The sequence below is a fragment of the Macaca mulatta genome, chromosome X (genome assembly GCF_049350105.2).
Source record: "Macaca mulatta isolate MMU2019108-1 chromosome X, T2T-MMU8v2.0, whole genome shotgun sequence".
NCBI lineage: Eukaryota > Metazoa > Chordata > Mammalia > Primates > Cercopithecidae > Macaca > Macaca mulatta.
Window position 1 is genome coordinate 1310946 of NC_133426.1, and position 19079 is coordinate 1330024.

A 19079-nucleotide genomic window follows, 5' to 3' on the forward strand; every position below is an offset into this window, starting at 1 on the left:
CTCATCCATCCATTCACTCATCCACCCATCCATTCATCCATCCTTCCATCCATTTATCCATCCACTTATCCATGTACCCACTATTCATTTGCCCATTCATTTATTCATGCATCCATTCATTCACTCATTTATCTATTTATTCATTCATTTATTCCTTATCCATCCACTCATCTCTCCATCCATCCATTCATCCATTTATTCATCCACTTATTTGTACATCTATTATTCATTCACCCATTCATTTATTCATGCATCCATTCATTCACTCACTCATTTATTCATCGATTCATTCAGCCACTCATTCATTCCTTATCCATCCACTCATCCATCTATCTGTTCATCCATCCATCCATTCATCCATCCACTTATCCATACATCCACTATTCATCCGCCTATTCATTCATTCATCCATTCATTCATTTATCCATTCATTAATTAATTCATTTATTCCTTATCCATCCACTCATCCATTCATCCTTCCATTCATCCATCCATTTATCCATGCATCCACTATTCATTCACCCATTCATTTATTCATGCATCTATTCATTCACTCATTTATTTATCTATTTATTCCTTCATGTATTCCTTATACATTCACATCCATCCATCCATTTATCCATCCACTTAGCCACCCATCTACTATTCATTCACCCATTCATTTATTCATGCATCCACTCATTCACTTATTCATCGATTCATTCAGCCACTCATTCATTCCTTATCCATCCACTCATCCATCCATCTGTTCATCCATCCATCTATCCATTTATCCATCCACTTATCCCTGTACCCACTATTCATTTGCCTATTCATTTATTCATACATCCATTTATTCACTCATTTATCTATTTATTCATTCATTCATTCCTGTCCCACTCCTCCATCCATCCATCCATTTATCTATCCACTTATCCATCCATCCACTATTCATTCACCCATTCATTTATTAATGCATCCATTCATTCACTAATTCGTTTATCTACTCATTCATTCATTCATTTCTTATCCACCTACCCATCCATTCATCCATCCATTCATTCATCCAACCATCCATCCATCCATTTATTCTTTCATGTACTCATTCATCCATCCAATCATCCCTTCATTCATTCATTCATCCACTCATTCATTCCTTATCCATTTACTCATCTATCCATCCATCCATCCATCCATCCCTCCATCCATTCATCCACTCGTTCATTCACCTGTCTCCATATCCATCCATCCACTCACTAGTGTACTAATCCACTCATTCACTCATTCATTCACTCATTCATTCACCCATCTATTTATGCAACCATCCATTCAACCATCCAACAAACAGTACTGAGGCCATGGTAATCTCTTCTGGTCTCTCATCTACAAAGTCACAGTCCCTACAAGGACCCTGCTCATTCATTCCCTGTGGCTGAGACTGAAGGAGTATCTCCTGTTTCTATTCCACATGTGGCCACCTGCTGGTCTGTCCCTGTCCTGAGTGCAGGGGTAGTCTCATTCTCCTCCAGCCCCAGAACAGATGAGTGATAAATAAATACCTGGAGACAGAATTCCTCCAACCCTAGGGTAAGAGACTGAGTGTGCTAGAAGTTGCCTGTGTTGGTGCCAAGAGCTTGTGATGGACATGTGGACACTGTAGATGGACAACAGCCCCTTCGCTGACCAGCTGGTGCCTGGGAAGCCTCCAGCTTCACTGAGCTTCAGGTTTCGTTTCTTGCATCTCACCGGGAGGCTGTCTGCAACATGCCCATTTCAACCACTGGCTGAGAGGCTCATGCAGGTGTGCACATAACAGGGCTCCTTGCTGAGAGTGGTTTCCTGGAGAGTCCATCTGTTTTCCTGGAGAGCTACTGTTGCACAACTGCCCCTTGAGGAGGTCATCACAGCTCTGAGTACCAGGAGCTGCCCATCAGCACCGTGTGAACTCAAAGTCTTGCATTCATCCTCATAGGACATCTTCAAAACCACTTTAAACATCCCGGGGAAGCCCAGAGGAGCAAGTGCTTCCAAGAGGCTGGCTCTGGTCTGTGGATTGAGTGTGGATTTGAGTGTCTTTGAATGCGTGTGAGTTTGAGTGTCTTTGAATCAGTGTGGACTTGAGTTGCTTTGAAAGTGTGTGGGTTTGAGTCTCTGAATGAGTGTAGACTTGAGTCTCTTTGAAAGCATGTGGGTTTGAGTCTCTGTTAATGAGTGTGGACTTGAGTCTCTTTGAATGCATGTGAGTTTGAGTCTCTTTGAGTGAGTGTGGACTTGAGTTTCTTTGAATGAGTGTAGACTTGAGTCTCTTTGAATGAGTGTAGACTTGAGTCTCTTTGAATGAGTGTGGATTTGAGTCTCTTTGAATGCATGTGATTTTGAGTCTCTTTGAATGAGTGTGGACTTGAGTTTCTTTGCATGAGTGTGGATTTCAGTCTCTTTGAAAGCGTGTGGGTTTCAGTCTCTGAGTGTGGATTTGAGTTTCTTTGCCTAAGTGTGGACTTGAGTCTCTTTGAATGAGTGTGGATTTCAGTCTCTGAATGAGTGCGGACTTGAGTTTCTTTGCATGAGTGTGGACTTGAGTCTCTTTGCATGAGTGTGGATTTCAGTCTCTTTGAATGAGTGTGGATTTGAGTCTCCTCATTCCTGCACCTTTTCAGTTCCTTTTGTTGCATGGGACAGTATGAATGACGCTTCCCATTGGTCCAGTTTTGCAAGTAAAAATGTCACATGTGGAAGCCAGCATTTAGTCCTCGGGCAGATAAGCAAGTTTGACGAGAATAACCTTACACACAGAGGGGCCCTTGGTCTTGGAAAGGTGGAGAATAAACCCGCCATTTCCCCTGAGACCTGATCTGCACAGGGGATGTCTGCTTAATCTACACATCTGCGGCTTGTAATGACAGAGTCTCTTGAATTCTACTTACTTTATTATAGAAACAAGAGCATGCATACAGCACATCAGGAGATGGAGAAATGGAGGGAAGTGATCCACAGTCCCTTGACCCAGCCCATTCTCTCTCTGAGACCTGGGGGATGGGACATGGTCTTGCTTCTCCTTCCAGATCTCTGGAAGGATCATCTTGTCTTATCTTGCCGGCCTCCCATGCTGTGGTTCAGAATTGCGGGAGATTCTGTTCCAGTGGGGATGCTTGTCTATACCTTGGGCAGTTTGGGGTGTCACAACTGGAGGGGGTGTGTCTGGCGCATGGTGGGTGGAACCCGGGACGATGCTCAATGCCCTATAGTGCAGAGGATAGGCTCAACACACAGAATCCTCCAGCCCTACATGTCAGCAGTGCTGAGGCTGAGATATCCTGCCTGAGAATGAGAGAGTCCCTGTTAGTGTCTATCTATCTGTCTATACCTATCTATCCTATCTATCATTTATCAATTTATCTACATATCATAGCTCTCTCTCTATCTGGCACCTACACCTATGTATTAATCTTCTCTATCTATCATCTATCTATACCTTTCTAGCATTTATCTCTCATCTCTATCATTTATGTCTACCGTTTGACAGTGGTTTCAGCTAGGGGTGATTTTTCTCGTCACGGGACACTGGGTAATGTCTGAGGACAGTTCTGGTTGTCGCAACTGTGGGGGTGGTGCTGGCATCTGCTGGGTGGAGCCAGGGATGCTTCTCAATACCTTACAGTGCACAGGACAGCCCCACCACAGAGAATCACCTGGCCCCAAATGTCTACAGTGTTGACGTGGAAAGACCCTGCTTTTAGTATAGAGAATCTCTCTCTCTCTCTGTCTGTCATCCATCTGTGTATCCATGTATCTACCTAAGTATCTATCTATCTATCTATCTATCTATCTATCTATCTATCTATCTATCTGTCATCTATCTATTTCTATTATCGATCTATCTATCTGTCATCTATCTATTTCTATTATTGATCTATCTATCTGTCAGCTATTTCTATTATCTATCTGTCATCTATCTGTCATCTTTCTATTTCTATTATCTATCTATATATCTATCCATCTATCATCAATTTCTATTATCTATCTATCTATCATCTATCTATTTCTATTATCAATCTATCTATCCATCCATCCATCCATCTATGTATCTATCATCTATTATCTATCTATCTATCTATCATCTATCTATCTATCATCTATTTCTATTATCGATCTATCTATCGATCTAGCTATCTATCTATTATCACCTCTATCTATCTATCTATCTATCTATCTATCTATCTATCTGTCAATCAATCTATTATCACCATTATCTATCTATTATCTATTTATATATCTATTATCACCATTATCTATCTATCTATCTATCATCAATTTCTATTATCTATCTATCTATCATCTATCTATTTCTATTATCAATCTATCTATCCATCCATCCATCTATGTATCTATCATCTATTATCTATCTATCTATCTATCTATCTATCTATCTATCTATCATCTATCTATCTATCATCTATTTCTATTATCGATCTATCTATCGATCTATCTATCTATCTATTATCACCTCTATCTATCTATCTATCTATCTATCTATCTATCTATCTATCTGTCAATCAATCTATCTATTATCACCATTATCTATCTATCTATTTCTATTATCTATCTATTTATATATCTATTATCACCATTATCTATCTATCTCTCTATCTATCTATATTTATGCATGCATGTATCTGTGTATCTGTCTATCCTATCTATCTCTCATCTATCTATGTATCTGTCTAATCTATCATCTATCTAATCTATGCATCTATCTATGTATCTATCTAATCTATTTATCCATGTATGCATGTATCTATCTAATCTATTTTGTAAGTATGTATCTAATTTATGTATGTATGTATCTATTGTATTTTATCTATCTCTATTATCAATCTATCTCTCTATCATCACCGTTATCTATCTGCATGTAGGTACGTATGTATGTATGTATGAATCTATCCATCCTATGTATCTCTCATCTATCTACATATCTCTCTAATCTATCATCTATCTAATCTATGCATCCATCTATGTATGTATGTACCTATCTATCTGTCCTTGTATGTATCTATCTAATTTATGTATGTATGAATGTATGTATGTATCTATCTAGCTATCTAATTTATGTATGTATCTATTTTCAATTCTCTCTGTCATCTATCTACCTATCTATCTATCATCTCTCTAGCTATCATCTATCATCTATCTATCTAATTTGTCTCTCATCTATCTTTAAGACAGTGTTAGATAAGCAGGTGATTTTGCTACCTGGAGATATTGAGTAATATCTGGAGACATTTCTAATAGTTACAACTGTGGGTGCTCATGGCACCTTGTGGCTGGAGCCCACGGACACTGCTCAACACCCTACAGTCCCCAGGATGGCCCCACCACAGGGAATCCCCCCCTCAAATGTCACTAGTGCCCCAGCAGACAGCCTGTGTCTTTTGTGTCTCACAATTGGTTCCACCCCAAGAACTGTCCTGGTCCCCGTCTTCCTGCACGCTCTCTCCCTCAGGGATCCCCCTGCTCACAGAGTCTCCCATAAACAATGTCCAGGCTCCCCTCACAGCCTGACGGCATCCAGCCCGAGGGGTCCACATGCTCAGCCCACCCCCAGCTCATGAACTCCTGGGGAGCCTGGACAGTGTATTGTCACTCTGCCAACTCATCATCTGAAACCAACACAACCTGGCACCTGCCACCTGCTTCTGTCTGTGCCACTCCCTTCCCAGCCATAGAGAGTCTCCTGGGATTCCTCCCTCCCATGGAGCCCTCCTTGGCCAGAAAATCACACATTCTGCTTCCACAATGTCCCTCTGCTCAGGGCACCACCACCTTTTCCCTGGAGCAGAGCAATCTGCCCAAAAGCGTCAATGCAGCCTTCGAGGTCCCAGCCCGGCTCAGGGGCATGAGAAAACGCTCAACATCAGGAATGATCAGGGAAATGCAAATCAAAACCACAGTGCGATACCACCCCACTCCTGCAAGAATGGCCCTAATCAAAACATAAAAAAATTACAGATGTTGGCGTGGATGTGGTGAACAGGGAACACGTCTACACTGCTGGTGGGAATGTAAACTAGTACAGCCAGTATGGAAGACAGTGTGGAGATTCCTTAAACAGCTACATGTAGCACTACCATGTGATCCAGCAGTCCCACTATTGGCTATCGACCCAGAGGAAAGTACTCATCATACGAAAAAGATACTTGCACACGCATGGTTATAGCAGCACAATTAGCAACTGCAAAAATGTGGAGCCAGCCCAAACGCCCATGGATCAACAAGTGCATAAAGAAGCTGTGCTATATTTATATATACAAATGCCGGCACTGACACAAACACACATATATAGTCATATAGATGTGTGCCATATGCATACATATATGTATATAGATATACAAACATATGCATATGTACATATATGTGTAAGTAATACATATGTGTGTATATATACACATGTATACAGGCATATATGTGTATATACACACATGCACATACACATATATGTATATATACACACAGACATACATGTGTACATGTGTATATATACACATATACATATACACACACAAACGTGTACATATGTATACATACACATGTACATATACACATATGTGTATGCATGTATATATGCACACATATGGGTGTATGTGTATATATGTGTACATATACATATATGTATACATACATATATACATCATATATGTGTGTGTATATGTGTGTATGTGTATACATATGTGTATACATACATGTATGCATCGTATATGTGTGTACATGCGTGTGTACATCATACATGTGTGTACATGCGTGTATACATCATATATGTGTGTACATGCGTATATACACCATATATGTGTACATGCATATATACATCATATATGCGTGCATGCGTATATACATATACGCACATATGTGTATATACATATACGCACATATGTGTATATATATAGACGTGTGTGCATATATACACACATATATATGATGGAATACTACTCAGTCATGAAACAGAACGGCATTTGCAGCCACCTGGATGAGATTGGAGACCATTATTCTAAGTGAAGTAACTCAGGAATGGAAAACCAAACATCGTATGTTCTCACTCATAAGTGAGAGCTAAGCTATGAGGATGCAAAGGCATAAAAGAATGACACAATGGCTGGGCGCGGTGGCTCACACCTGTCATCCCAGCACTTTGGGAGGCCAAGGCGGGCAGATCACAAGGTCAGGAGTTCGAGACCAGCCTGGCCAACATGGTAAAACCCCATCTCTACTAAAAATACAAAAATTATCTGGTCAAGGTGGCACATGCTTGTAATCCCAGCTACTCAGGAGGAGGCTGAGGCAGGAGAATCGCTTGAATCTGGGAGGAGGAGCTTGCAGTGAGCCGAGATTGTGCCATTGCACTCCAGCCTGGGCAACAGAGTGAAACTCCACCTCAAAAAAAAAAAGAAAACAAAGAAAAAAAAAGAATGACACAATGGACTTTGGGAACTCCAGGGCAAAGAGTGGGAAGAGGATGAGGGATAAAAGGCCACAAATTGGGTTCAGTGTATACCGCTCAGGTGATGGATACTCCAAAATCTCACACATCACCACTAAAGAACGTACTCGTGTAACCAAATAGCACCTGTTTCCCCAAAACCTATAGAAGTAAAAAGTGTAAAACTAACCAACAAAAACACATATCGACTTCTGAAAAAATTTTCTGAAGACTGCTTTCTTGAGGCAATAAAAGAGATTGTTGGAGCCATAAATAATATATATGTATATGTTATATATTTATATATTTATTATTTAAATATATTATATATTATGTTTTATTTATATGTTATATATTTATATATTTATTATTTAATATATTACATATTATTCTTATTTATATGATATATATTTATGTATTTATTATTTAAATATATTATATATTATTTAAATATTACATATTTTTATATTTATAATTTAAATATATTATATATTTATATATTATTTGTATTTATATGGTATATCTATTTATTATTTAAACATATATTTATATATTTTTATTTATATATCATATATTTATATATTATATATTTATATATTTATTATTTAAATAGATTATATATGATTTATTATGCATATATTTTATATTTTTATATTATTTATATATTACATATTTATATATTATTTATATATTATATATTTATGTATTTATTATTTAATTAGATTATATATTTATATATTATTTATTATTTTCATATTATATAGTTATATATTTATTATTTAAATAGATTATATATTTATATATTATTTATTATTTACATATTATATATTCATATATTTATTATTTAAATAGGTTATATATTATTTATTATTTTCATATTATATATTTATATATTTATTATTTTCATATTATATATTTATATATTATTTATTATTTTCATATTATATATTTATATGTTATTTGTTATTTTTATATTATATATGTATATATTTATTATTTAAATATATTGTATATTTACATATTATTTATTATTTATATATTATATATTTACATATACTATATATTTATTTATATATTATTTATATATTACATAATTATATATAATATACACACACACACACACACAGATATATCTGTTGCTTTGTCCTAAATGAACACAGATCCTGCGTCCCTGGGGAGCGACAGTGTGAGCTGCAGAACCGTCCCTGGAGTTCCCTGAGCTCAGTGCAGTCCTTGGGGGTAATCTTGGGGGCACCCATCCCGCCCACCCTCTTTCTGTACCTTCTGCAGGGGGTCGTGTGTCTCCCAGGGGCCGTGCAGAAACTCCTAGCCCGAGAGAGGTAGAGCAGGGAGCCAGGTGGACACTGGGATCCCTGGACCCTGCTCCGCCCACCTCAGTGCCTCCAGGGACAGAAGAGGGGCTGTGGGAGGGAGGTTGGGGACCCTGCCCAGGCCCAGCCAACGAGGAGGTGCTGATGGAGAGGCAGGGCTGGAGGACAGGGCAGCAGGAGAGAGACTCAGACAAGAGGGGGCCATCTGCCCAGGCCAGGGGCCTCTCCAAGTCCAGACCTGTCCATATTCACCACTGGCAATAGCTACTCTGCTGTTATCAACCCTAAGCCATCACTTCTCCCCCAGAACCTTAAGTGGCAAACCCAGAAATGCAGTGTGGGTAGCACTGGAGGGAGGGAGGGTCTCTGTGGTTCTCCCAGGGGACCTCATCTCTCCCACCCACCCCAAGCTTGGTCCATGTTAGTGGCGCAGCCAGGTGGGGACCTGGCAGAAGGCATCTGAAACGCACTTGCTTTTACAAAGACAGGGTTGCCTACTGTCCGATGAGTCCCATGCATCCCTCTCTCAGCCTCTGACCTCATTGTCCCCCTGGGGGTGGGGGACGCCCATATTTGGAAAAGGGGCAGCGTCCTGGTGCACGCAGGACACTGGCATCTGTGTGACAGTGCCCAAGTGAAAGTACTGTTTTTGCAACGTGGGATAATTTCCTTTTTTTTTTTTTTTTTTGGAGACAGAGTCTCACTCTGTCACCCAGGCTGGAGCGCAGTGGCGCGATCTTGGATCTTGGGCTCCCCGCAACCTCCGTCTCCCAGGTTCAGGTGATTCTGCTGCCTCAGCGTCCCGAGTAGCTGGGAGGACAGGTGGGCACCACCGCACCCGCCTAATTTTTATAGTTTTAGTAGAGACGGGGTTTTACTATGTCGGCCAGGCTGGTCTCGAACCCCTGACCTCAAGTGATCCGTCCACCTTGGCCTCCCAAAGTGCTGGGATTACAGGCGTGTGTCACCGCCATAAAAAAAATATATATATAATATATATTATATATTTTTAATATATTATGTTATATATAATATATATTTATATATGTTATATATATTTATATATTATAAATTATATATATTATATTATATATATTTATATATGATATATTTATATATCTTATATATTTATATATGATATATTTATATATGATATATTTATATATCTTATATATTTATATATAAGATATTTATATACGATATATTTATATATAAGATATTTATATATGATATATTTATATATCTTATATATTTATATATAAGATATTTATATATGATATATTTATATATCTTATATATTTATATATAAGATTTTTTTTTTTTGAGACGGAGTGTCGCTCTGTCGCCCAGGCTGGAGTGCAGTGGCCGCATCTCAGCTCACTGCAAGCTCCGCCTCCCGGGTTCACGCCATTCTCCTGCCTCAGCCTCCCGAGTAGCTGGGACTACAGGCGCCCGCCACCTCACCCGGCTAGTTTTTTGTATTTTTTAGTAGAGACGGGGTTTCACCGTATTAGCCAGGCTGGTCTCGATCTCCTGACCTTGTGATCCGCCCGTCTCGGCCTCCCAAAGTGCTGGGATTACAGGCTTGAGCCACCACGCCTGGCCATATATAAGATATTTATATATCATATATAATATATTATATATTATATATCTTATATATTTATATGCTATATATTTATATATTATATGTTATATATTTATATATAATATATATTTATATATTATATATTTATAATATATATTTATATATTATATATTTATAATATATATTTATATATTATATATTTATAATATATATTTATATATTATATACATTTATATTTATATATTATATATCATATATCATATATTTATATATAATAATATATTTCTGTATTTTATATATTATATATTATATATATTTTATATATACACACACACACATGCTACTATCTGGTGCTGCTTGCCAAAGTCAAGTGGGCTATGCAAGGAGAAACAGAGCAGGAAGGAGAGATTGGACGGCGTGGTCAGATGCACCTGCTTCGTCAGGGGTTTCAGCTCCTTGGTGCTTTTTACTCAGGGGCCTCGCGTTTCCGCGTGCGCATTCACCTTACGGAAACATAACAACATGGGAAAAACAACCACACACACACACACACACCCCAAAAAAAACCCTTTTCTTTTTGGGAACAGAGCCGCGTGACCACGGTTCCTCTTCATAGAAACGTGACATACGGTGCCACAGCAGCAGCACTTGTGTGTGTGGCTGGGAATTCCCAGATCTCCCTCGACCAGGTCTGCGCGTGGGAACTTGGCTTTTCCCAGCTTTTTAGTGACGGATCTGAAAAAGCCCAAGGAATCAGGGTTTCTAAGTGGACCTGTGCAAACGAGGACTGAGGGGGTGGTGAGACCCGGGTCTGGGGTCTCCCTGGCACCGAGGGGGTGGCGAGGGGCCACCACGCTCATCCAGGCACCCACAGGGCTTTCAGACCCATTGACTTGATGCCTACTGTTCCATTATGGGAACGCTAAGCATTCGGGAGTTATTTATAGCCCACAGCTCAAGGTCATTGCCAAGGTCAGATTGCAAACATTCAAGAAACTGCAAACTCCGGCATAAATGAGTTACGAGCGGCAGCCCCAGCTGCTTACCCTCTCTCAGGTTAACCTCAACAGAGTTGCATTTCACGGAATGAGTTTTTTTGTGTATTTATTTATGTATTTTTTTGAGACGGAGTCTCGCTCTGTGGCCCAGGCTGGAGTGCGGTGGTGCGATCTCGGCTCACTGCAAGCTCCGCCTCCCGGGTTCATGCCATTCTCCTGCCTCAGCCTCCCGAGTAGCTGGGACTACAGGCGCCCACCACTGCACCTGGCTAATTTTTTAAATGTATTTTTTTAGTAGAGATGGGATTTCACCTTGTTAGCCAGGATGGTCTCGATCTCCTGACTTCGTGATCCGCCCGCCTCGGCCTCCCAAAGTTCATGGAATGAGTTTTTAAAGGAAAGGTGGTTTGCATCCCTGGAAAATGTGAGCATTTCCCCGATAAGCGGTTCTGCAAAGTCTCCTTCGCAGGGAATTTGCAGATTTGCACACCTGGTCTCCTCTAGCGTGAGAACAATATACTTCATGGGGTTTGCACTGTCTTCCCCCATGTTCTCACCCCACACAGACCCTCCCAGTGACCCTCTCGTCTCCCTTGACAACACAGAACAAGAAGAAACGGCCAGCCCGGCAGCTCACCCGTGCAGAAGCAGTGGCAGAAGGAGCAGGTGAGAGTTCAGAGGTTCTCCAGGTAACGGAATCCAACGCGTAAGTCGACGGCCGTGTGCCTCAGAGCCCAGGACTCAGAGGGTCAGCCACCAGCTTGCAAGCCCTGGCCACCCAGTGTGCTTAAGAAAGTGCTTGCTGGTGGCAGACAGCTGCCCTTCCAGTTCCATCTCTCCAGCAAACATTGCAAGGGTGGCCTCCCCGCTGGGTGGCCCGCCGGCTGGCACGATCATCTCCAAATGCAAATTCTGCAAACTCCACCTCCGAGCGGACAACTACGGTTACGACTCAGGCTTAGGTGGAAAGGAAGCCTGTTGTGAAATTTCCTGTGTAACTGTCTGAACCCTGGTGTGCAGGGCTGAGCTCATCGCTCGGTCTCTGGGCGGCACCGTTAACCGCCCACCTCCCTATCACTGGCTCCCAGGGGGCCCCACTCGAAGAAAACCCTGAGAATTTTCTAGAGAGGAAAAGAGGGAGAATGATTTTCCTCGACGTTGTCACCAGCGGCAAAGTGCCGTGGCATTCCCCAGAACAGATTCCTGTTTCTTCTGAAATTAAAACAAAACCAAACCCCCCCCGCAAAAAAAAAAAAAAAAAAACCCAGAACACGTTTCCTTTTAGATTCTAAAGCTGTGCGAATTGCGACGTCTTTGGTACACGGCCAGACTGTGACAAGCCAACAGACCTTGGGCACTGATCATTCCGGCTCTGACACTGGGTCACGGACGGGAGAGGTTCATACCCTCAACATCCCCTGAGGATTGGCAGGTTTCACGACTGAGGACCAGGTTCCCGAGTTCCGGCATCCTTGCTTGTGATGAGCGATGGTGGGCTGTTGTCATTCGTGCGAGGAGGAGGTTGAGACGGAAGGATCTGTCACCCCGAAAGAATGAGTGAATATTGAACCACGGCTCAGGGAAAAGACAGGGTACAAACCCTCAAGCCAGCCTGGGGGTGGGGGCTCATGCCTGTAATCCCAGCACTTTGGGGGGCCAAGGGAGGTGGATCACTTGAGGTCAGGAGTTCGAGACCAGCCTGGACAACATAGCGAAATCCCGTCCCCTACTAAAAATACAAAAATTAGCTGGGCATGGTGGTGGACGCCTGTAATCCCAGCTACTGGGGAGGCTGAGGCAGGAGAATCGTGTGAACCCGGGAGGTGGAGGTTGCAGTGAGCCGAGATGGCACCACCGCGCTCCAGCCCGGGCGACGAGAGCGAAACTCTGTCTCAAAAACAAACAAATAAATAAATAAATAAAAATAATAAGAATAATAAAACGGAGTGCATAGACACCACAGAATAGTACAAAGCCATGAAAAAGAATGAAACGATGTCCTTTGCAGAAACTTGGATCCAGCCGGAGGCCATTCTCCAAAGCGAATTAATACAGAGACACAAAGCCAAATGCCGCCTGTTCTCACTTATAAGCAGGAGGTAAACATGGGGTCCTCATGGACATAAAGAAGAGAACAACAGACCAGGTGTGGTGGTTCATGCCTGTCATCCCAGCAGTGCGGGAGGCCTAGGTGGCTGGATCACCTGAGGTCAGGAGTTCGAGACCAGCCTGGCCAACATACTGAAACCCCGTCTCTACTAAAAATACAAAAATTAGCCGGGCGTGGTCACAGACACCTGTAATTTCAGCTACTTGGGAGGCTGAGGCAGTGGAATCGCTTGAACCCGGGAAGCAGAGGTTGCAGTCTCTACTAAAAGTACAAAAACTAGCTGGGCGTGGTGGTGGATGCCTGTAATTCCTGCTACTCGGGGGGCTGAGGCAGGAGAATCGCTTGAACCCGGGAGGCGGAGGTTGCAGTGAGCCGAGATTGCGCCACTGCACTCCAGCCTGGGCGACAAGAGCGAAAACTCTATCAAGAAAGAAAGAAAAGAAAGAAAGAAAGAAAGAAAGAAAGAAAGAAAGAAAGAAAGAAAGAAAGAAAGAAAGAAAGAAAGAAAGAAAGAAAGAAAGAAAGAAAGAAAGAAAGAAAAGAAAGAAAGAGAAAGAAAGAAAGAAAGAAAGAAAGAAAGAAAGAAAGAAAGAAAGAAAGAAAGAAAGAAAGGAAGAAAGGAAGGAAGGAAGGAAGGAAGGAAGGAAAGAAGGAAAGAAAGAAAGAAAGAAAGAAAGAAAGAAAGAAAGAAAGAAAGAAAGAAAGAAAGAAAAGAAAGAAAGAGAAAGAAAGAAAGAAAGAAAGAAAGAAAGGAAGAAAGGAAGGAAGGAAGGAAGGAAGGAAGGAAGGAAAGAAGGAAAGAAAGAAAGAAAGAAAGAAAGAAAGAAAGAAAGAAAGAAAGAAAGAAAGAAAGAAAGAAAGAAAGAAAAGAGAAAAGATGGGAACAAGAGGCATTACAGACTCCTAGACAGGGGAGGGAGGGAGATGAAGGGCTGAAAAACTACGTACTGGGTGCTAAGCTAAGTAGCTAGGTCATGAGATCATTCATACCCAAAGTCTCAGCATCACACAATATGCCTTTGTAAGAAACCTGCACATGTACCCCCGGAATCTAAAATAAAACAAAGGCCGGGCACGGTGGCTCACGCCTATAAACCCAGGACTTTGGGAGGCCGAGGCGGGCAGATCACCTGAGGTCAGGAGTTCGAGACCAGCCTGGCCAACATGGTGAAACCCCATCTCTACAAAATACAAAAAGTAGCCGGGCACAGACATGGTGAAACCCCATCTCTACAAAATACAAAAAACTTAGCCGGGCGAGGTGGCGGCGCCTGTAGTCCCAGCTACTCAGCAGGCTGAGGCAGGAGAATGGCGTGAACCCGGGGGGCGGAGGTTGCAGTGAGCTGAGATCGCGCCCCTGCACTCCAGCCTGGGCAACAGAGCGAGACTCTGTCTCAACAACAAGAAAATTAAGATGTGATCTCGAAAACAATATGTTGATAAAAGGCTAAAAGTAATGAAAAAACGTAAAGACAACTGTAATTGAATAGATAGAATATTATTATTATTATTATTTTTTTTTTTTCCTGAGGCACAGTCTTGCTCTGTCGCCCAGGCTGGGGTGCAGTGGTGCCATCTCAGCTCACTGTAACCTCCGCCTTCCGGGTTCAAGCAATTCTCCTGCCTCAGCCTCCCAAGTAGCTGGGATTACACACGCACACCACCACACCCGGCTAACTTTTTGTATTTTTAGTATAGATGGGGTTTCGTTATGTTGGCCAGGCTGGTCTCGATCTCCTGACCTCGTGATCCGTCTGCCTTGGTCTCCCAAAGTACTAGGATTACAGGCGTGAGCCACTGCACCTAGTTCCCTGTTTTTTGTTTTTTTTGTTTGTTTGTTTGTTTGTTTGTTTGTTTTCAGGAGCAGGTGTATTCGGGCAATACATGGGATGCTCATCTTAACATTTTATCATTGGTTGGCTTTTTTTAATTGTCTTTTTTTTGAGACAGAGTTTCACTCTTGTCGTCCAGGCTGGAGTGCAGTGGCGCGATCTCGGCTCTCTGCAACCTCCGCCTCCCAGGTTGAAGCCATTCTCCTGCCTCAGCCTCCTGAGTAGCTGGGATTACACATGCCCGCCACCACGTCTGGCTAATTTTTTGTATTTTTAGTAGAGACGGGGTTTCATCATGTTGGCCAGGCTGGTCTCGATCTCCTGACCTTGTGATCCGCCCGCCTCGGCCTCCCAAAGTGCTGGGATTACAGACGTGAGCCACCGCACCCGGTTCCCTGTTATTATTTTTCAGGAGCAGGTGTGTTTTGCCAACACATGGGATGCCCATTTTAACATTTTATTTTTCGGTGGCATTTTTCATTAATTTCAGGTTCGAGTCAGAGAGAAGAAAGGAAATCTACAGTGAAATCTCATCTCTACTAAAATACAAAAAGGTCGCCAGGTGTAGTGGCGCAGGCCTGTCATCCCAGCACTTTGGGAGGCTGAGGTGGGAGGATCACTTGAGGTCAGGAGTTCGAAACCAGCCTGGCCAACATGGCAAAACCCCGCCTCTACTAAAAATACAAAAATTAGCCGGGCATGGTGGCGGGCACCTGTAATCCCAGCTATTCGGGAGGCCAAGGCAGGAGAATGGCGTAACCCCGGGAGGCGGAGCTTGCAGTGAGCCAGGATCGCGCCACTGCACTCCAGCCTAGGCGACAAGAGTGAAAACTCCATCTCAGAAAAAAAAAAAAGGTGAGAACAACAGGTATTGGAGACTCCTAGAAAGGGGAGGGAGGGAGAAAAACGTCTGAAAAACTACCTTTTGGGTGCTAAGCTCAGTAACTAAGTCATAGATAGCTATTCATACCCAAAATCTCAGCCTCACACAATATATCTTGTAACAAACCTGCGTATGCATCCCCAGAATCTAAAATAAAATAAAGGCCGGGAGTGGTGGCTCATGTCTGTAATCCCAGGACTTTGGGTGGCCCACGTGCGCAGATTTCCCAAAGTCAGGAGTTCGAGACCAGCCTGGCCGACATGGTGAAATCCTGTCTCTACTAAAAATACACAGATGAGCCAGGTGTGGTCACGGACACCTGTAATCTCAGCTACTCGGGAGGCTGAGGCAGGAGAATCGCTTGAACCCTGGGAGCAGAGGTTGCAGTCTCTACTAAAAGTGCAAAAATTAGCTGGGCGTGGTGGCAGGTGCCTGTTGTCCCAGCTACTCAGGAGGCTGAGGCAGGAGAATGGCGGGAACCCGGGAGGCGGAGCTTGCAGTGAGCCGAGATTGCACCACTGCACTCCAACCTGGGCGACAGAGTGAGACTCCGTCTCAAAACAAAGATTTCTCTTGACTTTCCCCATCTTATAACGTAGGCTACAAAGATAGTTTAGAGTATGGAGCCAGGGGGTGTTTTGTTTGGTCAAGAGTACGTGCAAGCCCAGAGAACACTTAGCAAAAGATGTGAATTCTCTTGTAACAGATTGATGACACGTTTTACCAAACTTCAGAGTAAATGCTAAATATCAGTTAACCCAATAGCAACTTAAAAGGAAAAAGTATGTGAGTCGGGTGAAAACTTCCAATGGTTAATGTCCTAAAGACAAGTTTCTTATTTGTGAATGTGCATGATATAATTTTGCGGCATAAAATTTTAAAAAATAAAATTGTTTACCGCCCCAAAAACAGATATATCGTTACATGAGTTAGTGTTCTCCAGAGAAAAGCACCAATAGAATATATTTTTATATATACATAAGAGATCCATTTTTATCTGGGCGTGCAAGGTTTATATATATAAATATATGTGTTTTATTGTCTATATCTTTAGGTAGATGAGGACATAGGCAAATATATTTCGTTTATATAATTTATAAATATTTATATATTCTATACATATTTACATATTTATCAATACACACATATGTATTTTAACAACTCTATAATATATGAGACTTCTTGGAGGAAATAAACTCATAATATTACGGAGATTGAGGTGTCCCGCAATCTGCTGTGTGAAAAGCTGGAGACCTGGAAGAGCCAAGGGTGTGAATTCCAGTCTGAGTCTGAATTTCTACCCAGAAGAGCCAAGAGTATGAGCTCCCGTCTGACTCTGAAGGCCTGAGACCCAGGACAGCTGAGGGTGGGAGCTCCAGGCTGAAGGCCTGAGACCCAGGACAGCGGAGGGTGGGAGCTCCAGGCTGAAGGCCTGAGACCCAGGACAGCGGAGGGTGGGAGCTCCAGGCTGAAGGCCTGAGACCCAGGACAGCGGAGGGTGGGAGCTCCAGGCTGAAGGCCTGAGACCCAGGACAGCGGAGGGTGGGAGCTCCAGGCTGAAGGCCTGAGACCCAGGACAGCGGAGGGTGGGAGCTCCAGGCTGAAGGCCTGAGACCCAGGACAGCGGAGGGTGTGAGCTCCAGGCTGAAGGCCTGAGACCCAGGACAGCGGAGGGTGTGAGCTCCAGGCTGAAGGCCTGAGACCCAGGACAGCGGAGGGTGTGAGCTCCAGGCTGAAGGCCTGAGACCCAGGACAGCGGAGGGTGTGAGCTCCAGGCTGAAGGCCTGAGACCCAGGACAGCGGAGGGTGTGAGCTCCAGGCTGAAGGCCTGAGACCCAGGACAGCGGAGGGTGTGAGCTCCAGGCTGAAGGCCTGAGACCCAGGACAGCGGAGGGTGTGAGCTCCAGGCTGAAGGCCTGAGACCCAGGACAGCGGAGGGTGTGAGCTCCAGGCTGAAGGCCTGAGACCCAGGACAGCGGAGGGTGTGAGCTCCAGGCTGAAGGCCTGAGACCCAGGACAGCGGAGGGTGTGAGCTCCAGGCTGAAGGCCTGAGACCCAGGACAGCGGAGGGTGTGAGCTCCAGGCTGAAGGCCTGAGACCCAGGACAGCGGAGGGTGTGAGCTCCAGGCTGAAGGCCTGAGACCCAGGACAGCGGAGGGTGTGAGCTCCAGGCTGAAGGCCTGAGACCCAGGACAGCGGAGGGTGTGAGCTCCAGGCTGAAGGCCTGAGACCCAGGACAGCGGAGGGTGGGAGCTCCAGGCTGAAGGCCTGAGACCCAGGACAGCTGAGGGTGGGAGCTCCAGGCTGAAGGCCTGAGACCCAGGACAGCTGAGGGTGTGAGTTCCAGGCTGAAGGCCTAGGGAGACCAATGTCAGAGCTGAAAACCCAGTAGGCAGGAGGAATTCCCTCTTAGTTTCTGGGACGACGGCTGTGCGTAGCTGTCCACCTGCTTGACCTCTCTGTGGGGCAGCTACAGACCCTCAGGCCGGGTGCTACAGACCGATGTCGATAGCTCAGGCTCATATCTGCATCTCGTGGGGACCATGCATCATGTTTTGTGAGTCCGGGTTGCAGGTTGCAGGGAAGAATGTGCTCATTTCTCTGACATGGCGTTTGAAGGTGTCTGAGCCGATCTGAGCTTGATCTGAGGACGCCGGCTGAACCCCGGTGGGTTTAGTGACCGCCGTGAGGTCATTTGGGGCTGTTTCTCTGAAGGAAGCCAGGAACAGGATGCGTTCATGTCCCGGGAGAGCTGAGGGCCTGATGTTGAGAGTGGAACGGAAAACTGACGGGCCCTGGAGGAAGAGAGGGACAGAAATAGCAGCCCCGGCCAGGTCCCCACGTCTGCCCTGGGAAACCAGGCTGTTGGCAGCTGCCCTCACAAGGTGCC

The 19079-nt window shown here is 43.6% G+C and overlaps 1 protein-coding gene across 2 annotated transcripts in view; it reads right to left on the bottom strand.

Annotated features, from left to right (window-relative positions):
* The window catches only part of LOC144329375 (S-geranylgeranyl-glutathione receptor P2RY8), a 72888-nt gene extending 60310 nt beyond the window's left edge, over positions 1-12578 (bottom strand). Inside the window, exon 1 of one of the 2 annotated variants that reach the window (XM_077988169.1) lies at positions 12002-12578. The gene's annotated coding sequence lies outside the window, so the exon portion shown is untranslated. The remainder of the gene's footprint in view (positions 1-12001) is intronic. The other variant, XM_077988171.1, reaches the window with a different exon arrangement.
* Between the last annotated feature and the right edge of the window lie 6501 nt (positions 12579-19079).